This window comes from Canis lupus, chromosome 20, assembly GCF_048164855.1.
Source record: "Canis lupus baileyi chromosome 20, mCanLup2.hap1, whole genome shotgun sequence".
Classification (NCBI taxonomy): domain Eukaryota; kingdom Metazoa; phylum Chordata; class Mammalia; order Carnivora; family Canidae; genus Canis; species Canis lupus.
In genome coordinates, this window is record NC_132857.1 from 49936190 (window position 1) to 49957083 (window position 20894).

Below are 20894 nucleotides of genomic sequence, written 5' to 3' on the forward strand. Positions count from 1 at the left end.
GGTGATAACAGCAATCAAATTCTAATTTGGCAAAGTCAAAATGAAGAGTTTCCATCACCTTACAATCTGTGTTTTTGATATTTTATTTCTTCAGGTTTACCCCTTTCTACAAAATGCCTAAAGGAAGAAGATACCACCTAAAAAGTAAAAGGCAGCATTTATAAACATCTAAAGGGATTCATTCATTATTCAGAGAAAAAAAATCATTTATCTGAAATTAGTTGGAAGTAACACCAATAATGAATGAGAAGGGAGGCATGTTGTATATATTTTGTCTTAACAGAGGAGACAAAAATGTAACCCTTGAAAGCTAAACAGAAGCAAAAGCTTTATTCCATTTTTCTCCTTAATATACTTTATCCTTTTGATAAATTCACAAAATTATAATGTAAATTCCTCTTCAAAAGTGCAGTTTGGTTTTAGGTATACCCATGTTTCATTTTGGCCATCTGACCCTTTCTTCTCCTGTTCCTCTTTTTCTCCTTCCCCTTCCCCCTCTTTCTTTTCCTCTTTTTGTTTTCTTCCAAGGTTCAGGGTCTGTCTGTAGGGATGCACATATGTGTGATTATATAAGTTAAAGAGCATGCCTCTTCAGATGTCAGCCTTTGGGAATTTCAGGATTCGGGATCAGGTCAGAACCTGGAATTAGTTGGAAAAGACAAAAGAAACTGTGGCGGATAAGCAACATTTGAAAAGCCTGGACTATACAATGCTGCCAAGCTTCAAAGAACCTAGCTAAACTTGATGGACAGCTGTTGTTCAGTTCACTGTGCTAAAGAATCAAAGTGTGTAGATTCACTGGCAAAACTTATGAAAGGTCAGGCTTCTCAGGCCAGAGCTGTTGAGAAGCAAACAGAGCAGAGAACAAGACAACAGGGGCTGAGTAATACCATGGCTTCATTTCCTTCACATCAGAAAGTGTTCGCCTTGAGGCCTAGGAAAGCAGTTGAACTGGCCCTCTGAGACAGAGATCACCTATGATCACATCACCACCAGCATCAACCTCGTGGTGTTTGTTTTTATTTATGTTTTTATCGTGTTGTTCTTGCCTCCTCTCTTTTAGCAGTGTAAGGATTTTTTCCTGGATAACTTCATCATTTCTAATTTTAACGTTCTTTTTTTTTTTTTTTTATGAAAGTGCTTGTATATTTCTCATAAAAACATAGAAAACACCCATGAGAAAACGAAAAAGAAAACAAATACAAAAAAAAAAAAAAGAAAACAAATACAAATTACTACCACGTGAAGACAGCCACTTTTAAAAAATATTAATTGTTGTTTTGACTTGCAATTCTTGGTATGTTCTGGTTATTTCTTCCCTCAAACATTGAGATCCTTAGGTATCAGTTGACTTCGTCTCAGGTGGAGACTTCATCTTACACACCTTTCAAAAAAAGGAGGGACATGTAAAGGGCAGGAATTTCTATAACCTATCTATACCTTCATCAACATTGCATAATATAGAAGTAACTAAAAAGAAGCTATAGATAGAACCAATGAAGGTTTGCAGGTTTATTTAGTAGCGAAGAGCAAGAGAACTAAAAGCAAGGAAGACATATTGATTCAGAAGGAATGTGGTTACCCATTCAACTGTCCATGTTGCCCGCAGCTGTGCTCAGCCTCATCACACAGAGGCTAATAGTCAATTGCACCTCAAAAGTGTAAGTCTGTACAGCTCCGGAGACATAAAATATCTCAATAGTATATGTGAGGAGGATGAGAATAGCATCTGTGCTTCAATACCTGCAGAGTATCTGTGCACCTGCTTCTGTCCTGGCAAACAAAACAACAGTAGTGAAGTAATGGTTGGTCCTAGGTTTGTGGGAGATTGGCAGGGAGGAGATCATAGGTGAGATGGTGTGACAGCTGCATTAGAGAAACATCTGCAAAATATTATAACCATATTCATAAAATGTGTTCATTTGAGGCTTCAAATAGTCATTTATATTTAGTGCATTCTGTCTTAAAGATGTCTAGTTCATTTTTTCCATTCGTAAGGTCTCTGACTTAAATGTCATCTCCTCAGAGAATTATTTTCTGAATTTTATATTTTTGGTAGGCCGCCACCACATACCTGGTTACCATCTTAATTTCTTCATAGCAATTATCATCTGAAATTATCTTTTTCGGTAAATTGTTTATCTCTCATTTTTCCCCAATAAAATTTATACCTAATGTAATTGAGATAGTTTTCTGTGTTCTTGATCATTGTATTACTAGATATAGAACTTAAAATACTGCTTACAACACAGTAGGTGTTTGATAAATACTTAGAAAACTTAAGTAAAACTAAAACAATAACAACAACAAAAACAAACAAACAAACAAAAAAACTAGGTGCATGTAAGACCATAGCTTCACTGATTGTTTTATCTTCTTTTTCTCTATTCTGAAAGGCACGTGGTAAATTCCTCACTGTTATTGTGGATTTTTCTATACATTTTTTTTTCCTGTTTAAAAATTAAAGGTATTTTATTATATGCATATGAATTTTAAGAATTGGGGAGTGGAGAAGAGTGTCAGAGGCTAAGCAGGCAAGTATTCAGAAAACATTTGACGTGAAACCAGTTTACCATTTTCAAGTTCCCTTTCATGTTTGTGTCACCTTTCCCACCTCCTCCTTCTTACACTATATGCAGAGTCAGGGCTAGATATTACTCAAAGAACACTTGTTCCAGACTTTCATAGCACTCAATATAGCTGGGAGATCAAAACAAAGACTTCATACACTTTTCAGCTTATCAATGTAGAGTAAAACATGAAACAAACAAAAAAAAGGAATGAAAAAGTTGTATCTTTTCTTTCTTTTTTTTTTTCACACAAAAAATAATAATGTGGCTAGGAAGCCATCGTTGAAACCTGCATTCTGCATCTTTCAAATGAGCGTTGTACTCTGAGGAGGAAAGCAATGTGTTTTATTTTAACTAACACATGACATAAAATTTCCAGTTGAGTCATGGAAAGAGTGAAAAAGAGGAGAAAAATGAGCCAGACAGTGAGACAGTGCTGAATGCACAGATAATAAGGAAATGGTTTCCTTGGCAACAACAGCACTTTGGAAGGTTTCAGACAAGAGTACAACTGGGTACAAAGTATCTGATTAAAATTTATTGCAGGAGAAGAAAATTGTTCAAATTGAACAGTACCAGAATATGCACTGTAAATCTGAATGTGATTGCTGAAAGAAATATATATACATATATATAATTTTTTCTAATTGATTTTATTTTCTCCATTTTGGTATAAAGTAGCATTTAGGAGGCCAAATTAATCTAGCAAAGAAAGTTTTTTAAAATAGCCCAAAGATACTGATGCTTGATTTATGACTTAAGAATCAAAATCCACTGATAAAAGCAACAAAGTATGTATCTTTGAAAAAAATTCAGAAACCTGTTATGAGACACCTACTATCTCCTTTAGCTCCATTTCTTCAGAGAAGGATAATATTCAGTGTTCATTTTCAACCATCAAGAATAAGAAATATTGGGGAATCCCTGGGTGGCTCAGTGGTTTAGCACCTGTCTTCAGCCCAGAGCATGATCGTGGAGACCCGGGATCGAGTCCCACATCAGACTCCCTAGATGGAGCCTGCTTCTCCCTCTGCTTGTGTCTCTGCTTCTCATTCTCTCTCTCTCTCTCTCTCTCTCTGTCTCTCATGAATAAATAAATAAAATCTTAAAAAAAAGAATAAGAAAATTTTCTGTATATTTAAAAATAATTCATGCTTAGCATTTAATTTTCAAAGCTAAAATGGACTACAGATCATCAAGATAAAAATCTATTGTATAAACTTGGAATAAACAGAGTCAACTGGTCAATCTGACAGGCATATTCTGGTACATACAATAATGACAACTTAGGCCCTGTCCTGCATATTGCGTGCTATAAGGACATAAAGAGTAAAAGGTTATTGGATTTCTAAAATATTGCCAATTCTGAGAGGATATTTTCAAATGTCTTAAGCCAAAATGAATCATCATAACATTTTAAAAATCCCATTTTATTGCAGAAAATAATGTTCATTATTATAAAATAATTTTGTAAAAGTAATTCTGAGTTCTAAATCTTATTTTGATTGGTGTCTATATGTAAGGAAACTGCACCATTCAGTTTTCATTACTTAGCCTTACACACTGGAGATAATCATAGGAAGTGGTGAGTGAGCTTTAGCTCATTTTTATCTGTGATTACCACTTAAGTTTTCTGAGAACTCAGCATGTCTAAGAAGTTAACTCCTAAGGAAGCAAGAGAAATAATATTTCTATGAGGCAATTGAAAGTAAGGGAGCTATATTAGCTTTTTAATGTACAAGGTACACTTGGAGACTTCTGCTGAAAAGATGTAGAAAAGCAGAAAGCATTTCTATTTATTAATTTTGTCCTTAGTTACAGCTAACATTAAGAAATTCAAGTGAAAGAAATATATGTCCATACTTAATTTTTAATTTTAGCTCTCTAGGAAAAATATGCCAGGTCAAAATTTTAGCAAAGGGCCTGGGTTTAACTAATGTAAATGATTCATTCATCCTTAATAATGATGGGCAATTTCTAATGAGTAGAAAGTGAGAAATAAAATTAAAATGTCTACAGAACAGTATATGGAGACCCACATTTTCTTTCATTTACTTCTATTTCTGGTAAATTGTATTTAAAATATCATTGGTAAAAGGACAATGGAATTTCTAATTCCACCTCTTTTATAATTATGTTAGCAAATGTCCTTGCCTTTGGTTCTGAACTTTTATCATTAATTTTTTAGTTTATTTAAATTCTCATGTTAAAAGACTATTATTTTGAGAGTGAAAAACCCCGTGCTTGGGTAGAATACAAACTTTTTTTTTCTATTTTATGAAATTAGCACAGTGCACAGATCATTATTACCCACGTTAATTGACTTGCCATTGAAAATCTGATGATTTTTATAGAGATAATTCCTAATGTGCACATTTCTAATAATTTGCAGCATGATGTCAAATTCATTTTTATTAGAATTTTATTTTTTAAAAGAACTTTATAGAGAGCCTGGGATAGCCTTAATACTTGAATGGATACTTAGAATGTGAAAAAGAAGATGAGAGCAAGGATTTTGCTCTAGAAGAAATTACATACCCCCTAGAGGGAAAAAGATATGACTGTCAAATTACTTTCACGTCTTTGGGCTCAGATGCAAGTTAATAGCATACCTAGTCATTAAGGTCTATCTAAAATGCCACTAATTCTATACCTGCACTGATTCACCAACTACACCCTTGCACTATGTTTTTTCTCCCTCATAGGAATATAATTCTTAAAGTGAATATTATCACCTCTAAGATGTGTATTGTTTTCACGGTTATTATCATGTAAGATCAGTAAAGGATTCCCATCACGGAGATACACGAAAGTATGTGTAGGCAGGAGTGAAGCCAGAAGGGTCATTAAAAGGCAGTAAAGGAGCTAAAGCCTCTGGCAAAGCAGATGGGAGAGACCTACACGAATTGGTGATTGTAGGATGATTAATTAATGGTGATCAGAAAGATGGGTAAGTGGGAGAAGTAAAGTCATAGTGGTAAGCTGATGAATCTGTGAAGATGGTGACTGTGATCTCACAAAGGAAGTGATAGATTTAAAAAATGATGGAAAACTTAGAAAGCTGACTGGCCTTGATGAAAGAGTGAATGTAAAGGGAAAAGGCAAATCTAGAGCCAGAGTACAATCAGGAAACAAGAAGGCACTTATTAAAAGTAGGAGATGTTTGGGTTCAAGTTTTAATCATCTACTAAGTTTTAGTAGTAATTTTAGTAATTTTCTTACTTTCCTGAGCCTTATTACTTCAATTGTAAAAGATAAAAATAATATTTTATTTGGTAGTTATCAAGACTAAGGAAGATAATATGATATAAATTCCTTAATCTGGTGTCTGGCAGGTAACAAGAATTCAACAATTATTAATGCAAACCTTATTAATCTGTTGTTACATTAATAATAATAACTTAATATGAACTTATAATTCAATAACATTGCTAATATTATTCTTCTAATTTAATTTAAGATTTTATTTTTAAGTAATCTCTACACAAAATGTGGGTCTCAAACACACAACCGCAAGATCAAAAAAAGTTGCATTCTCTATCAGCTGAGCCAGCCAGGTGACCCATCTTCTGATTGGACCTAGCTGACTCCTTCACCCCTTAGATGACAAGGGACATCTAAATGAAAACTCGTTGAAGTGGGGAAAAAAAGAAAACTGGTTGAGGGAAAGAAAATGTTCTAGATTTTTTTTTTTAAATAATTATTGAGGATCTTGGAAACTAGGCCAAGGAGTTAGAAACAACTAATAAAAAGGGACCTTTCCATAAATCTTTTTGATTTGAGCTGAAAGTGGTGCCTTATCTATTCCTGTGATGTCCTAGGAAGCACAAAGTAATAAATAAATAAATAAATAAATAAATAAATAAATAAATTTTGTAAGCCAGACCAGTCTCTGCCTTTAGTTTGCTACTGCAAATCTGAGTGGTTTTTGCTGATACTAGTAACTGGCAATGTTATATAATTTTGAAAGAGGATGTATGATCCTGAAAACCAAGGGAATTTCAGAATATTTGAGTCAGTAAAACATAAGAGACAAAAATGATAAGAAACACCCACTAAATTAAAAGCTCCACAGGGGCAGAAACTATATCTTGTTCTATTTATAGCTAAATACCCAATGAGTGTTGCACTTAACAAGGAGACTTTGAGTGAATGAAATATTATGGGTTAATACTAATTTGACTACCATTTATTTGCACTCACTCATGACTGCCCTCTTTGTAAGTCACCAAGAGGTGTTTCTACATCTGTTCGAGTCCAATATGTATTTTGTCTTTCCATATATGTGTTAGTAATTGAGTCCAATGTTTGGTAAGATTCTAGTGTTTTTCATAATGCACATGAGACAGACTGTGATTGATCAAAAAGATTAATTTTTAGATTTTATTCACTAGCTGGAACATGTTCTTTGGCTTTGAAAAGTAACATTAAAATTTTTAAAATAAAAATTTAATATTTCTAGGGACCTTAAATTGTATTACAGGCATGCTAATATTATGGGTACCAAGATATATTTTGAAATCTGAACCTTCTAACTAGAGGAATTTTACCTTGATCTAAACTATACTTTTTTCTAAACTCTTATTTTTTTGTAATTAATTTTAAAATATCTTTGGAAGATAGAAGGTATTTTTAACCTACATTAAATTCAGAGGTACTTTCTATTAGTTTTCCAGATAAATAAAACTGTCTGTCTGAAATTCAGTTCTAATGAAACACTCTACTCAAGGGCTTTGTGAAAGTAACTATTTATAGCATGTCCTTCTGGAAATGGAAGGTAACCCCTGAATGGCACAAAGCTTCAAAATATTGTTAAATGTTTCTTTGTCATTGTTAAATAAATATTGGTAGGCATCAGAATTTTTGAAGAAACCTTCAGAATTAGTATACTAAGGATCAGGAATTCGATCCTAACTACACATTGGATTTAAGGATGTCTCAAAGCTAATAAAGGTAAAATAAGTTATTTTCCTTTTATATATATGAGTTTTCTAAAACCAGCATATAAAAGTGGATTTGGGGATCCCTGGGTGGCGCAGCGGTTTAGCGCCTGCCTTTGGCCCAGGGCGCGATCCCGGAGACCCGGGATTGAATCCCACATCGGGCTCCCAGTGCATGGAGCCTGCTTCTCCCTCTGCCTGTGTCTCTGCCTCTCTCTCTCTCTCTCTCTCTGACTATCATAAATTTAAAAAAAAAATTAAAAAAAAAATAAAAGTGGATTTGGGGCAGCCCCCAGTGGCCCAGCGGTTTAGTGCTACCTTCAGCCCAGGGTGTGATCCTAGAGACCCAGGATCAAGTCCCACGTTGGGCTCCCTGCATGGAGCCTGCTTCTCCCTCTGCCTGTGTGTCTACCTCTCTCTCTCTCTGTGTCTGTCATAATAAATAAATAAAATCTTTTTAAAAAAGTGGATTTGTATTAATTTTTGAAAACAACAGAAATGTATGTTTTGGCTTCTCAGTAGGTTCCACAATTTCTTCTGTGACTAAGTTGATGTTGAAAATAAACCACATGTTTTAAATGCATCAATCTATAAATCTCACTTTCTAAAACAACAGTAGACCTTCCTATCTAGAACCTTTGATATTAGCTTAATGACCCTTCATTTTCCATAAGTTCACATTTAGGATCATTCTCTCCATAAAAGTCAAAATAGACATGACATGAAACACATTTTATATTTTGGATATTTGCCAATTGTTAGCATTTTCATTTTATTTTGTTTTGTTTGTTTTTTTAAATTTTCCTCAGTAACTCCCTCTTTCAATTATAGGAACACACAGTGACAACTGAATGTGGATAGCACAATTCTTTTCTTAAGTGTTTTAGCATTCTTACTCATTGTTTTGTTTTACATTATTTTATTGATAAATATACTAAGCTTAAGAAACAACTTATCTTTGCAGTCTCATCAATTTAAAAGCTACATTTGATTTAATTAATAGGAGGAGTTTATGGGAAAAGCTTTTATCGATGGGCATTGGTTTAAGATATCTTGGCCTTTTGAGAACGATGCACTATAATAATTGGTCTAAGATCATGTTAGAGAGAGCAGGTCACTTTATATTCTCTCCCAACTAATAGAGGAGTCAGGTGAGGTTGCTTCCTGACACGGCTACTATTTCATTATTTTGGCTGATATTACCGACCTGAAGAAGCTATTTCCAGTATTACTTGGACCCAGCAGATATAGTCACTGACAATCAATGTGTAAATATAGAAAACAAGCCAATTTCTTCGTATCTGGACCTCTATTTGCCATTAATTTTCCTCTCTTGATTACACAATAAATCACATCTATCAATTCCATTGTATTATGATCTAAAAAAAAGGTAATTGTGGTGTAGTCATCAGGGTAATTATTGTTCTGGGTGTAGGGAAGCTATAGTCTACCTCAGGTTTTGAAACAGTGAGACTTGGGCTGAATAATTTTATGCAGTGATTTCTCAACTTGCACTGCACACTATCATCACTGGAGCATCACAACAAAACAAATCAGAATGCCTACAACTGATTCCCACTGCCAGAGTTTTATACTTCTGTGATTTGTTTTTCGAGAATAAAATGTTCCAAGTATGTAATTTTGGTACATTTGTTTTTGTTTTTCTGCAAATAGGCAATAACACATTTAATCTAAAATTTAAAAGTCAAGAATAAATATTTAACTTAATCCATATAATTTTTAATAATAAAATACTATAGATAGGTACTTTCCTTAAAAGCATTTTCATCCTCATTTTCTTCTTTAATGAAGTCTGTATAATCTAAAAAATGAATGGAATCAAATCTAATCCTAAATGTGATTTGTTTAGAGAATATAGACTCCTGATTCCTTTACCTTTTCAGTTAAAAAATATACCTCTTGGTGAAGATATAAATATATTTTCAAATCATTACCCAAAAGTAAAAAAAAAAAAAAAAGTTTCATTAGTTAGTTATTACATAGTATATACCTCCTTACTATTATTTCATTGATTTTCTAAGACTTTTAATATACAAATTGCAATCAGGAGGAATTATCAGTCTACAACTTCTTCTGCTTGCAATATAATAGAGAAGATGTACACTAATAATCTTACAGATATTATTACTGTGTTTAGCAGGTGAAGAGAAGAAAGTCTTGGGCTCCACATATCTTAAAAACTAACAATAGAAGATATAGCTGTTGTCACTCCAGAAAAATGAAAGAAAATCTTTGATTAATCAGGTAATTAAATTACATAAACAAGGGATAAAATGTAGAAATTTTTAGTCTCCGAGAACAGAAAAGAGCAGAGGTAAACTGACGTATAAATTACACACAGCTAGGGACACCTGAGTGCATCAGTTGGTTAAGTGTCCAACTCTTGATTTCAGCTCAAGTTGTGATGTCAGGTTTGTGAGATTCAGCCCTGTGTCAGGCTCAGCACTGGGCAGGGAGCTTGCTTAAGATTCTCTCTATGACCCTCTCCTCCTCTCTCTCTTAAAAATAAATAAAATTAAAAAATAAAAAATAAATTACACATATCTAATTTAACCTCTCATACCTCTGTATCTTTGGCATGTGAAGCTATATATGTCATCCTGATCTTGTTATTTCTGGCTGTCTTTTTCCCTCCTTATATCTAGCTATGAGCATTTGCATAGGGTATGCATATCAATCTGCCTTTTGGTGTTTCCAAATTCTCTGTTGAATTTTCACAAATCATTAAAATTGATCAAAAAAGTCAAGTTGAGTATCATAGTTTTACAGTTTATACCAAGGAAATTAATTTAAATTTGAAAATCAAATATATATGATTGAATTAATGGGGAATCAGAAACTATTCAAATTTCATCTCCAATGTAGAAAGAGCTGAACATAGACACATCCTATCTTCACCCTCTGGAGATGAAATTTAACACCCTCTGGAGATGAAAATGTCTTTGCCTCTTTGCTATTTGTCTATATCTTTTTGTCCTTTGCTTGCCTCCTAGCTTCATTGTATCAATTCTATCAAGCTATTTTTTAAACTTCTTTTTCACACAATCATAAATTTTTGAGACTAAGAAAGACCTCCAGAGTCTCAGTCTTATCTCTCATTCTCTCCACAAAAGGATTTTCTTCTCACGATCATAGGTGGCAAAAAATGCTCAGTGTTTCAGTGAAATGTCCCACATATATCAGTACCAGATACTGCGTCACTCCTTATTTCCATAATCTTTAACAGAAAAAATGTCATAGTTTTATATCTTCTTGAGAATCTACCTTTTAATACAAATTTATTTTGTGCCATGTGAACTCACAGATTTATTCCTTGATTTACTTTGATTCCATTATTTTATTATTTTTATTTCATCTTTTTGTATATATATTTGCTTTCTACTTATTCTAATCAGTTTGCCTTTAGATTTTCCTTCTTACAGTGCCTGCCAACATGAATATAGAAGGTTTTTTATCTATTGCTATTTGAGAAACTAGAAATTATATATTGTCTCAGAATATTAAAGGACTTAAGCCTAAATTACCTATATCTTTATTATTTATCTATTCTAAAATTCTATGTTTTATACTTGGTTCTATTATCTTCACTTTTTTTAACTGTTCAATTCAATTAGCACTTATTAATTCCCTGCTAATTGATGACATTATACTATGGGTTGAAAGCATAGAACAATTAACCCTCAGGAACTTTACAATCATGGCCCCGATTGTCAATATGCCACAAACATCCATCAATTTAATTCGATTTAAAATTGGCTTTTGCTAGTTACTTGAATACACCAACGGTTAATGGTTCCCTTGGTGAAGTAAATGTGAATAGTTATTATCCTGTAAGTATTACTTCTGAGGTTAGAGAAAATGTGAGCTCTTATCATAGATACCCTCACCACCCCTGCCCACAACCTTCTGAAGACCTGACCCTACACATATTTGAAAGATATTTTACTTTCTAGTAGATAAGAACTTAAATTTAATTACAGTAAGTCCAAAATTATAGCTTTTGGGAAAGAGTCACATACCAAATCCAGGTTTATAGATAACCATAAAATTGAAAAAGTTGGTACTTAGACCAAAGTTAGAACTGACTTTTAATGCCAAGTTATTGAGCAGCCCATTTAGATTAAGGGGAAAGCAAAACATTTCACTCATGGATTTCTATTTCCTTTTGAAGCTTAGAGGGTTTTTTTTTGGGGGGGGGGTCTGCTTCTTCTTTGAAAGCTGTTATAACTTCATTATAAAATGTGTTACATGTATAGTTGGCCAAGATAACAAAAATACTTAAATGCAATTCAGAGTCATTTTTCAAATGCACCATCCCTAATCTAATATTCTACAGATTACACATGACATAAGTAAAATGTGGTCAGCCAAAATTTCTAGTGTTTTCCATCATATGAAATGTGTACATCACAATAAAGCCTATTTTGTTCTTATTGATGTTATTAAAATTTTATTTTGAATATACTTTATTTCTGAGGTGTGAATCCTTTCCGTTTCCAATGGATATTAATATTCTATTGGAAACAAGTAAGCAAAACTTAAGACACACTTAATAGTGAACAAAATTCTGTAGGATAAATCATTATCCAGAAGAGAAAGTAAGGGGGGATGTTGAATTTTCAATCAAGTAGATCATTTTTAAATTTTTTATCTGCTGGACCTAGCCTTTCTGAAAATTATAACTTTTTTCATTCTTCTTTTGTACGTCTTTCTATTGCCACTTTCTTATGTCTCCATCTCAATCTTCATCATAGCCAACACTAATTGTGCCACTTGTCATGTGTTGGGCACCTTTCTCACTGCTTTCATGTATGATTGATTTACCATTCATATCTACACAAGATTCTATTACTACTCTCCTTTGCACACATTAGAAAAGTAAAGAATATAGAGATTTACAATTTTTCTCCCCACATCCCTATTTCCTGAAAACCCTCAGGCATTTTTGAATAGATGAACCTTGCTCAGGCTTTTCTTGAACAAAACAATTAATTTAGGATTTGAAATGCAAAGTTGTTAATAGGATATGAACACAACTTAGGCATTCCTCCCTCTTTACTATTCATGTATGAATCTGGTCCTCATCTGAATAAGTTCAAGCACTCAGTGTTTCAGCTCACTCAGAAAATGATCAGAGCAGATCCTCTCTGGCATAAAAATTAATTCATGCTAATCATATATATATATAAATATCTCTGCTACATCAAAGTATCAATGTATTAATTTGCAATGAGAAATTTAATTTCCTGAGATAGTGATATTTTCAGTGACTAGAGTAAAGATGAGGGCTAGTCTCATCCTTGAATAGCAAGGGAGGAAGGATGTATAAGTTATATTCATATCTTATCAACACCAACACCATATTCAGTCTCCTCCGGAGACTCATCCTAGGCACCCAGCTGCCTGCCCTTTTATTAAAGAATTTGCAATTTATAATCTCTTCTGGCCCCAACCTGTTTCCATACCTATTCTCATATTCCTTAAAATATCTCTATGCCATCATTCCAATTAGCTAATATCCTCAAAATAACTTTTTATTTTGTCTCTTTTCATCCTTGTATCTTTTTTCGCATCATGGTAAGATTTCCTTTCTCTTTTCCTGTATCTGGTGTAACATCTTTTTCTTTATACTCCTAATGTTATTACTCTGGTAAGAAATGTCATTATATCCTGCCTAGAAAGTTATAATGGTCCCTGAATTGGAATAACCAATAAATTGTCTCCATTGCCTGAAGATTTATGTTCTTAGGGTATACTCGAATATTATTTTTTATCTTTACAGACTCCCCCATTGCCTACTGAAGTAATATATATATATATATATATATATATATATGTATATATATATATATTTAGCATGAATCCTATATGAATATATATTAGCATGAATCCTATATAGATATATATTATATTATAAATATATAAATATATATATATAAACCCAGAGTTGAACATTCAAGAACATTCAATACCTTACTAATCTCCTTCATATTACTACTCATGGCTTTCTTATTTAATGCTACACATTTTATATTTACTCATCCTGTTCTTTTTCCTAGAATAATATCCCTTCCTATCCCTTGTGTACTAAATTTTTTATCAGTCTACAAGACCATTTAAATGTCACCTCCTCCATAAGGTCTTCTGGAGCTTCAGAAGGATATCATTTATCCCTCCTTTGACTTTTCAGAGGACTACATTTTTACTTTTCTCAGACATTATTATTTTTTCTTACATTAGAGAGACTTTACAATCATTTATTTTTCTAATAGTCCACTAGACCACAACTTCCAAGATCAAGGATTAAGTCTTATTCATTTTTGTTTCCCCGTATTATCTACTTACTAAGTAAGTATTTAATAAGAGCTTGTCCCATTTTAAATTAAATAGATCAAAAAGAAGCACTTGGAGCCCCTACTTTTTGTTTTATTTCATCTTGAAGCTTTACTTCTCTGACATTTCCCAAAAACTGTTTATACTTTCTGTGTCAGCAGAATTTCCCATTAAGTGAACAGTTTCAACCTACATATGAAAAGTTGTAAGCAGCAGTTCCTGGCCAGACAGTATTTCATTATCTTCAGTAATATCTGAGTCTAAGAAGATCATCTTTATTATATAGATGCTATAAAGAAATGTAGTTTAAATGGAAAATTCATCATTTATGTATTTTATACAGTTGAAGAGTATTATCAGTAGTGGTTCTTCAAAGTTTTCCCCTAAAATACTCAATGTCTTTCAGTGTTGAAATAATTTTAAAATTAAATTTAAGGGCAGCCCCGGTGGCCCAGTGGTTTAGCACTGCCTTCATCCCAGGGCATGATCCTGGAGCCCCGGGATCAAGTCCCACGTCAGGCTCCCTGCATGGAGCCTGCTTCTCCCTCTGCCTGTGTCTCTGCCTCTCTCTTTTTCTCTGTGTCTCTCATGAATAAATAAATAAAACCTTTTAAAAGAATAAATTAATTTAATTTAATTCACTTACCCTTTCACTCAGACACCATGGGCTCTTTGGAATGGTTTTAGTTTGTTGGTTGGTTTGTTGGTTGGTTTTGGGGTTTTTTTGATGGGTTTAATGTAGTAAGATGTCCTTTGTAGTTTTCCAAGTCAATATTTGGCAAGATAAACTGCTAAGCAGATAGCATCTGTGAGGAACTGAGATGTGCAAGCTCTTCACTAAGTGCTTATGGTTTATGCTCAGATATAGTGCAATTTCACCAATGAACTCAGAAAAGCAGAGTAGATATTTGGCATATTCCTTTCCAATCTGTTTCAGTGTATTTTATTCATGGTATGGACAATCTTTGAATTTTTTTTTTTTTTTTTTGCTAAAGAGATGAAATCTCACTGTACACAAACAGAGAGAATTATAACATGTCAGCTAATTAAAAAAAGATGTCAAGCTAATAAGTGCACCCTTTATTACAAGCACATATGGAAAAAATCTTCTTGAAAATGTAATTTATTTCCATTCTCCTAAACCAATGAAACATTTCCTCCATAGAAGAATCTTGATTATATGTGTTGAAAACTCCTTAGGACTCCTATATGATATACTTTATTCAGCTAAGTATAGTTTCTCTCTGTATCTACTAAAATAAAACTTGGGACTTATATTATACTTTCTTTTCTCCATTTTTTGAAAAGATAGTTAGACAATATACCCATGTTCAATTTTGACTACTTTTTTAGTTTTCTTTTGATGTAATCAGACAGAATTCATAGTTCCTCTATCTCTCTCATTCTCTCTCTTTAGGTTTTAAGACCTCAAAACTAAAATTTTAAAGTACTGCTGAAAGTCAAGATAAGTTAGGAAATGGCAATAAGTCTTATAGCATCTGGTCATTTGCCCTTTTTTTCTTGCTTTACTTGTTCTATAAGGTGAGCAGTAATCACTTGCAGGAATTAAATTTGAACCAATTTATCTATCTATATTATATACATTATGCTATATACTATATATATTATAATTATATACATAAAACACAGTTATAAATATATATTGTTATGACATATATGTTACTATAGTCCAGTGAAAAAGCATGACCAGAAACAAGAAACTCTCCAGTTTTCTCTTTGGCATAACTAGCTGTGTGAGTCAACACACATCATTTCCTCCACAGTCAAATATGTAGCAAAATTTATTTTTTCTAAGTTTTTATGAGGTTCAACTGAAATATGAATCCAAAAATATTTTTTAAATAAGCTTATCTGCTGTGTAAATTCAGGTGGTGGCAATGGGTTGAATTATAAAATAGAAGAGAAAAAAAAAAAGTTAAGTCGTTGAGAGGGAGTAGAAAAAACATTGAAGAACACCTCCAGTAAATACAGTAAATAATTATCTTCTCGATTAAAAGTAACATGATATCTCTAAATAAATCTTTCCTATACCTAGTCTGTTTTGGAGGTCAGTCAATGAAGACTGATTATAGCATGTAAATACCGAAGATGATACTGACTGATGATGAATGAGACATATAGTTAAAGCTCACGTAAAAGATAGAATATCTAACAGGATGATGGAGAGAAAGTAAATATTGGGAATATTCAGGAGGTCCTTCTAGTTTGGAAAGCACTCCCTAAAATTTTTGAAGTTTATTTTTCCTTTAAACTCAGGATCTTATAGAACCTAGAAAAAATATTATTAAAAGATGTAAAGGCACTGTAGGAAATAAAGAGTTTATAAAAATTGAATATATTGAATGGTAAATTCCAAAGAAATATAGCTATATTATACTGTGAATCTCAAATTAATCCTTCCAATCTTTTGAGAATATTTGTAAAGCAAAGGGTGACTTCTTTTCATTCTGTTGTCTCCCCCCAAGTATGAATCGATTACTTGTGATAATATTTGTCATCAATATTCCCATCAATATCTTTAGTTTCCAACTAATCAGTTACTATTTTAAGTACAGGTCTTTATGCATCATCTCAGCATAGATTGAAACATATCTCTGCTACTACTCAGTAGCTTGTTTTGTTTTTTAGTTGTCATTAGACTAATTCTTTGCTACCCTTCCCCCTTTAAATAAAAGAATTCCATGAGATGGAAGCAAGTAACGCTTTCAAATATGAACATACTAGACAAACTTCCTTGCTCGTGAATTGTGCCAAGGGAAGCCTGCTACAAATTTCCCAGGATTAGGCAGGTAGGCAAATACTTTTTGGAATGAAAGCTGTGTACAACACTGTCCTCCATTACTGTTCTCTCTTTTCCCATGATTATTCTCCACCAGCAACTACTGTAGGCTATAGAACCAGGACCCAAATTAAATAATCTGCAAGATGACATTGTTTTTCCATGACCTATTGTGTCATTCACACTAGTTACTGGTAGTGAATAGAGTGATGACGTGGAGACTTAATTTGTGTATAAATGAAGGATGCATAAAATCACTAGGCAGTGACAGGGATGAAACCAGAGATGTTGAGGAAATCACTGGCATTTTTGGAAATCGGATTTGGGCATATATGTAAAAGCAAAAGGAAATAGGGGGGGAAAGCTCAAAACAGAATATCATGATGGAGAAATTCAAGCAAGTATAAATTTTAGCCATGTGTCTTTAGAAATTTGTTGGAGTGGTTTTATAAGGTAAACGCATCTTAGTTGTTATTTTCTTACCACTGCAGAGAAAATTCCAAGACTGTCCTCTAAACATGTTTCTTAAGCAAAATAAACTTAGTTTTGCTTTCTTTTAACATGTTTTTTGAGTTTTATGTTCAAATATCACATCCAGGTAGTATTTGTAATTTGAATTTAAAAGTTACCATGTGGTTGATGGAGCTGAGATGAAACCATCAAAGGCAGGATATTTCTATTGAGATCTACCGACCTGCAATGTGTGGAGTGAGAGTATCAAAGAGAACAGTTGCAGTATAATAAATTTTGAAAAATGATACATATTTTACATAACATTCAAAAATCATCTTTAAAAAATGGATTGCTGAGTTGTATTTGTTCTGCGGTGCTTTACATCTGATCCATTTGTTTTTTTTTTTTTTTTTAAGAACAACAGTGATAACTGTTGACTTTTTTTTTTAATTTTTATTTATTTATGATAGTCACAGAGAGAGAGAGAGAGAGGCAGAGACACAGGCAGAGGGAGAAGCAGGCTCCATGCACCAGGAGCCCGACGTGGGATTCGATCCAGGGTCTCCAGGATCGCGCCCTGGGCCAAAGGCAGGCGCCAAACCGCTGCGCCACCCAGGGATCCCACATCTGATCCATTTGAAGGCAACGCTTCCTTTATATCCACACGTTGCTAAAGACTATTTTTTGGCACTTTTCCAGATATTGCGCTCACCACGTTTCAGCTTTAAATTTTGTTCTGAAAATATGGATTCACTAAATTGTAGAATGTTTAAGGAGACAGTTAAATTCTAACTACTGTATTGGGATATTTGGAGCAAAACTGTAGTTGTGTTTTTTTATGCTGTCTTTCCCTTTGGAATCTCAGGAAAATCCATGTCTCTGATGCAGTCCACATACCACAAGAAAGAATAGTATGCTTTCTCAGTAATTTGTCACTTTCTGTATGATGGAAAGCCTCATTTTCTAAAAGAAATATCAGAAAAGTGAAGGAAAGCACTTTGTACATTATTTTATCATTTTACCAAGAACAAAAATAATGGTTTAATACTTCCCGTAATTCCACTTTTTCCTTTTGCATACAAAGTAAGTTGCACAAGTTCAAGATTAACAGATCCTAATTGAAATGCTAAAAGATAAATATACAGTGTAATTATCCAGTTTGAAGTTTAACATTTTTGAAGATATTTCAATGTGAAAAAAATCTGTTCAGAGACTTCTTAACACATGTCATATTATAGAAAGAAATGAGCACTGATTTTTCTAGATATTTTCAGTGCCTAACAAAATATGGTATTTTATCTTGACTTTGTAACCAAGCACCATATTTTTAAACAGATGCCATTTCTCTTCTGATTCCTGTATCCCATTATGAATTACCTCAGTTGGGAAGAGGAGGGGGGAAGCATTTCATCAAAAAATAAGTCTATGCACCTGAAATACACTATGTTCTGAAGATAATAAAAAAATGTACACATACGATCATTTATCTCTGCTGATTTGAAATATCATCGAACCTTTAGAGCCAAAATACTGAAGTCTTGAGAGATACCATGAAACCATTAGAGTGGTATATTTATACTTCTAAAGGTGATATTCTTCTACCCCAATAAAATCTTTCCATATATGCAAACAATAATGGCAACAATGTAAATTGAATTATCCACAAAATACTATGTTTTTATTATAGCATTGCTAAAAAGATGTTCTGGGCTATGATACTGTTAGAAAGTGCTTTCATATTGTATATACCCGGGCTTCTAATTAGGCTTGTCAATCACTGATTGATTACTACCATAAGATGAAAGACCAATTGCATCCCAGCAATTATATTATCTTAAGGGTACAAAATGCAATGTTCTGCTCTCAGCTGTCAGCAAGATTTCACTGAATGAAGGTCTGTTCTATCACCACAGGCTGTTCAAAGGCCCTTCTGAGAACCTAAACGGCACATTAAGCTCTAGAAATACTGCTACTCAAAAGAAAATATGCAGTGGATTGAAGTTGACTAAATTTTAATTGATGAATGAGAAATCATTGGCATTGTAGCTTCACATTCTGTAATTTTAGGAAAATATAATCCATACAAATATGCAAAATTTCTGTTTCCATACTTCATATGCTTCCCTTCTTTTTTTTTATTTTTTTTAATTATTCATTTATGATAGTCACACAGAGAGAGAGAGAGAGAGAGGCAGAGAGAGAAGCAGGCTCCATGCAGGGAGCCTGACGTGGGATTCGATCCCGGGTCTCCAGGATCGCGCCCTGGGCCAAAGGCAGGCGCTAAACCGCTGCACCACCCAGGGATCCCCCATATGCTTCCCTTCTTATCCCTCCCCACTTCTCTCTACCTGTTGACTCTCTCCACGTGTAAACACTTCCACGTCTGTGAGGAGACACATGTGTTTCATATATTGAACTTTGCCTTTTGGCTTTTTAGAATTTTAAAATAGTCAGTGGATATATATATTTCTAAATATATTCTAGCAGCATAAATATTCTTTTCTCTCCGTTTCCTAAGGTTGAAATATTGTCAAGTCAATAATTATTTAATAATGAGTCAAGATTAATTATTAAATATTGTTTTTCATCCTAAAATGTACTCTTTTGGGGATAATAAACTTTCCAGTAACATTGTTTTAGGTGTATCTTTCAAATTCCAAAGTCAAGAGTTTAGGAGAAATATGTGGTTTAAGAACCCTACAGCCATGATAGCTGCTATAGTTTCAAATATTTGGAGGAAAAAAACAAATAACTGATTTAAAATGTGGAAGAGAGGCTTTAAGTTAGAGACTTATTTTGAATTTGACTTTTTGGTTTTCCGCTTTTCCAATAAAGAATACTGGATGACCTCCTAGTGCTATTGCTATGAAGCAAACCACCACAAACTGGGAGTAGAAAACAACACCATTTTCTTACACTTAAGGATTCTTTAGGCCAGGAAATAGGACAGAGCACACTGCTTCACAGTGTCTGGGGCTCACCTGGGAAGATTTGAATAGCACGGGACTGGAATCATCTAGAACTTTCTTCTCATGCCTTCCTTGTACTGGGGATGGGATGACTTGAAGAATGGTTATAGCTGGATCTGTCTATGGGAACAGCTGTAAGAGGTTTTCTATGTGGCTTGATATTCTCACAATATAATGGCTGGGTCAAAAAAAAAATGTGATACGAGTGAGTATGAGGATGTGGAAAAGCTACACGAGTTTTCATAAACTAACCCCAGTCACACAGGATCACTTCTGCTGGGCTCTAAGAATTGAAAGCAAATGCAAACCTCATCCATACTCATGGCAAGGGGACACAGAATGACCTCTCCTGGAAGGAGGCTAAAATAATTTACCACTATTTTAAAAAGCCAGCAAAATTTCATCTGAACACAAATTATTGATCACATCTGCAAAATAAATCAAGCTCTCCCAAGGCTCTCAAAATGCCTAAACTCTTTATGGGATTAGGTTCAAATTCAAGAGCCAAGATCCTGTCTTTTAAATATGGTCCAGGTATGGATAATGCTCCTCAGTGTGATCTTCTAATATAGTCCTTGAGTTTAGTCTCTCTTGGTCTTAAATCTGGTGAACTAAAGAAATGTGTTATCTTGTTTCGCATACCCAAAGTACAAGAGTGAGGTAGGCATAGGCTAAGTACAAGTGGCACTCCTGCTAGGAGATGGATGAGGGGAGGGAGAAGGAGAGGGACTGGAAGTGCCCAGCAGTCAACGTCCCATCGCATGTCTAAGATCCAGCCAGTATGAGTTGCCAGTTTCTGGGTTAGAGT

At 33.7% G+C, this 20894-nt stretch overlaps 1 long non-coding RNA gene across 3 annotated transcripts in view; it reads right to left on the reverse strand.

The window, feature by feature from the left end:
* Positions 1-303: 303 nt before the first annotated feature.
* Positions 304-20894, reverse strand: part of LOC140611944 (uncharacterized) — a 38887-nt gene continuing 18296 nt past the window's right edge. Inside the window, exons 2-6 of one of the 3 annotated variants that reach the window (XR_012013259.1) lie at positions 20099-20264; positions 14511-14680; positions 1583-1773; positions 1240-1384; positions 304-639 (exon numbers count right to left, since the gene is read on the reverse strand). This is a non-coding gene — a long non-coding RNA (uncharacterized lncRNA). Of the gene's footprint in view, positions 640-1239; positions 1385-1582; positions 1884-14510; positions 14681-20098; positions 20265-20894 lie in introns of all 3 variants that reach the window. The other 2 variants (XR_012013258.1, XR_012013260.1) reach the window with 2 other exon arrangements.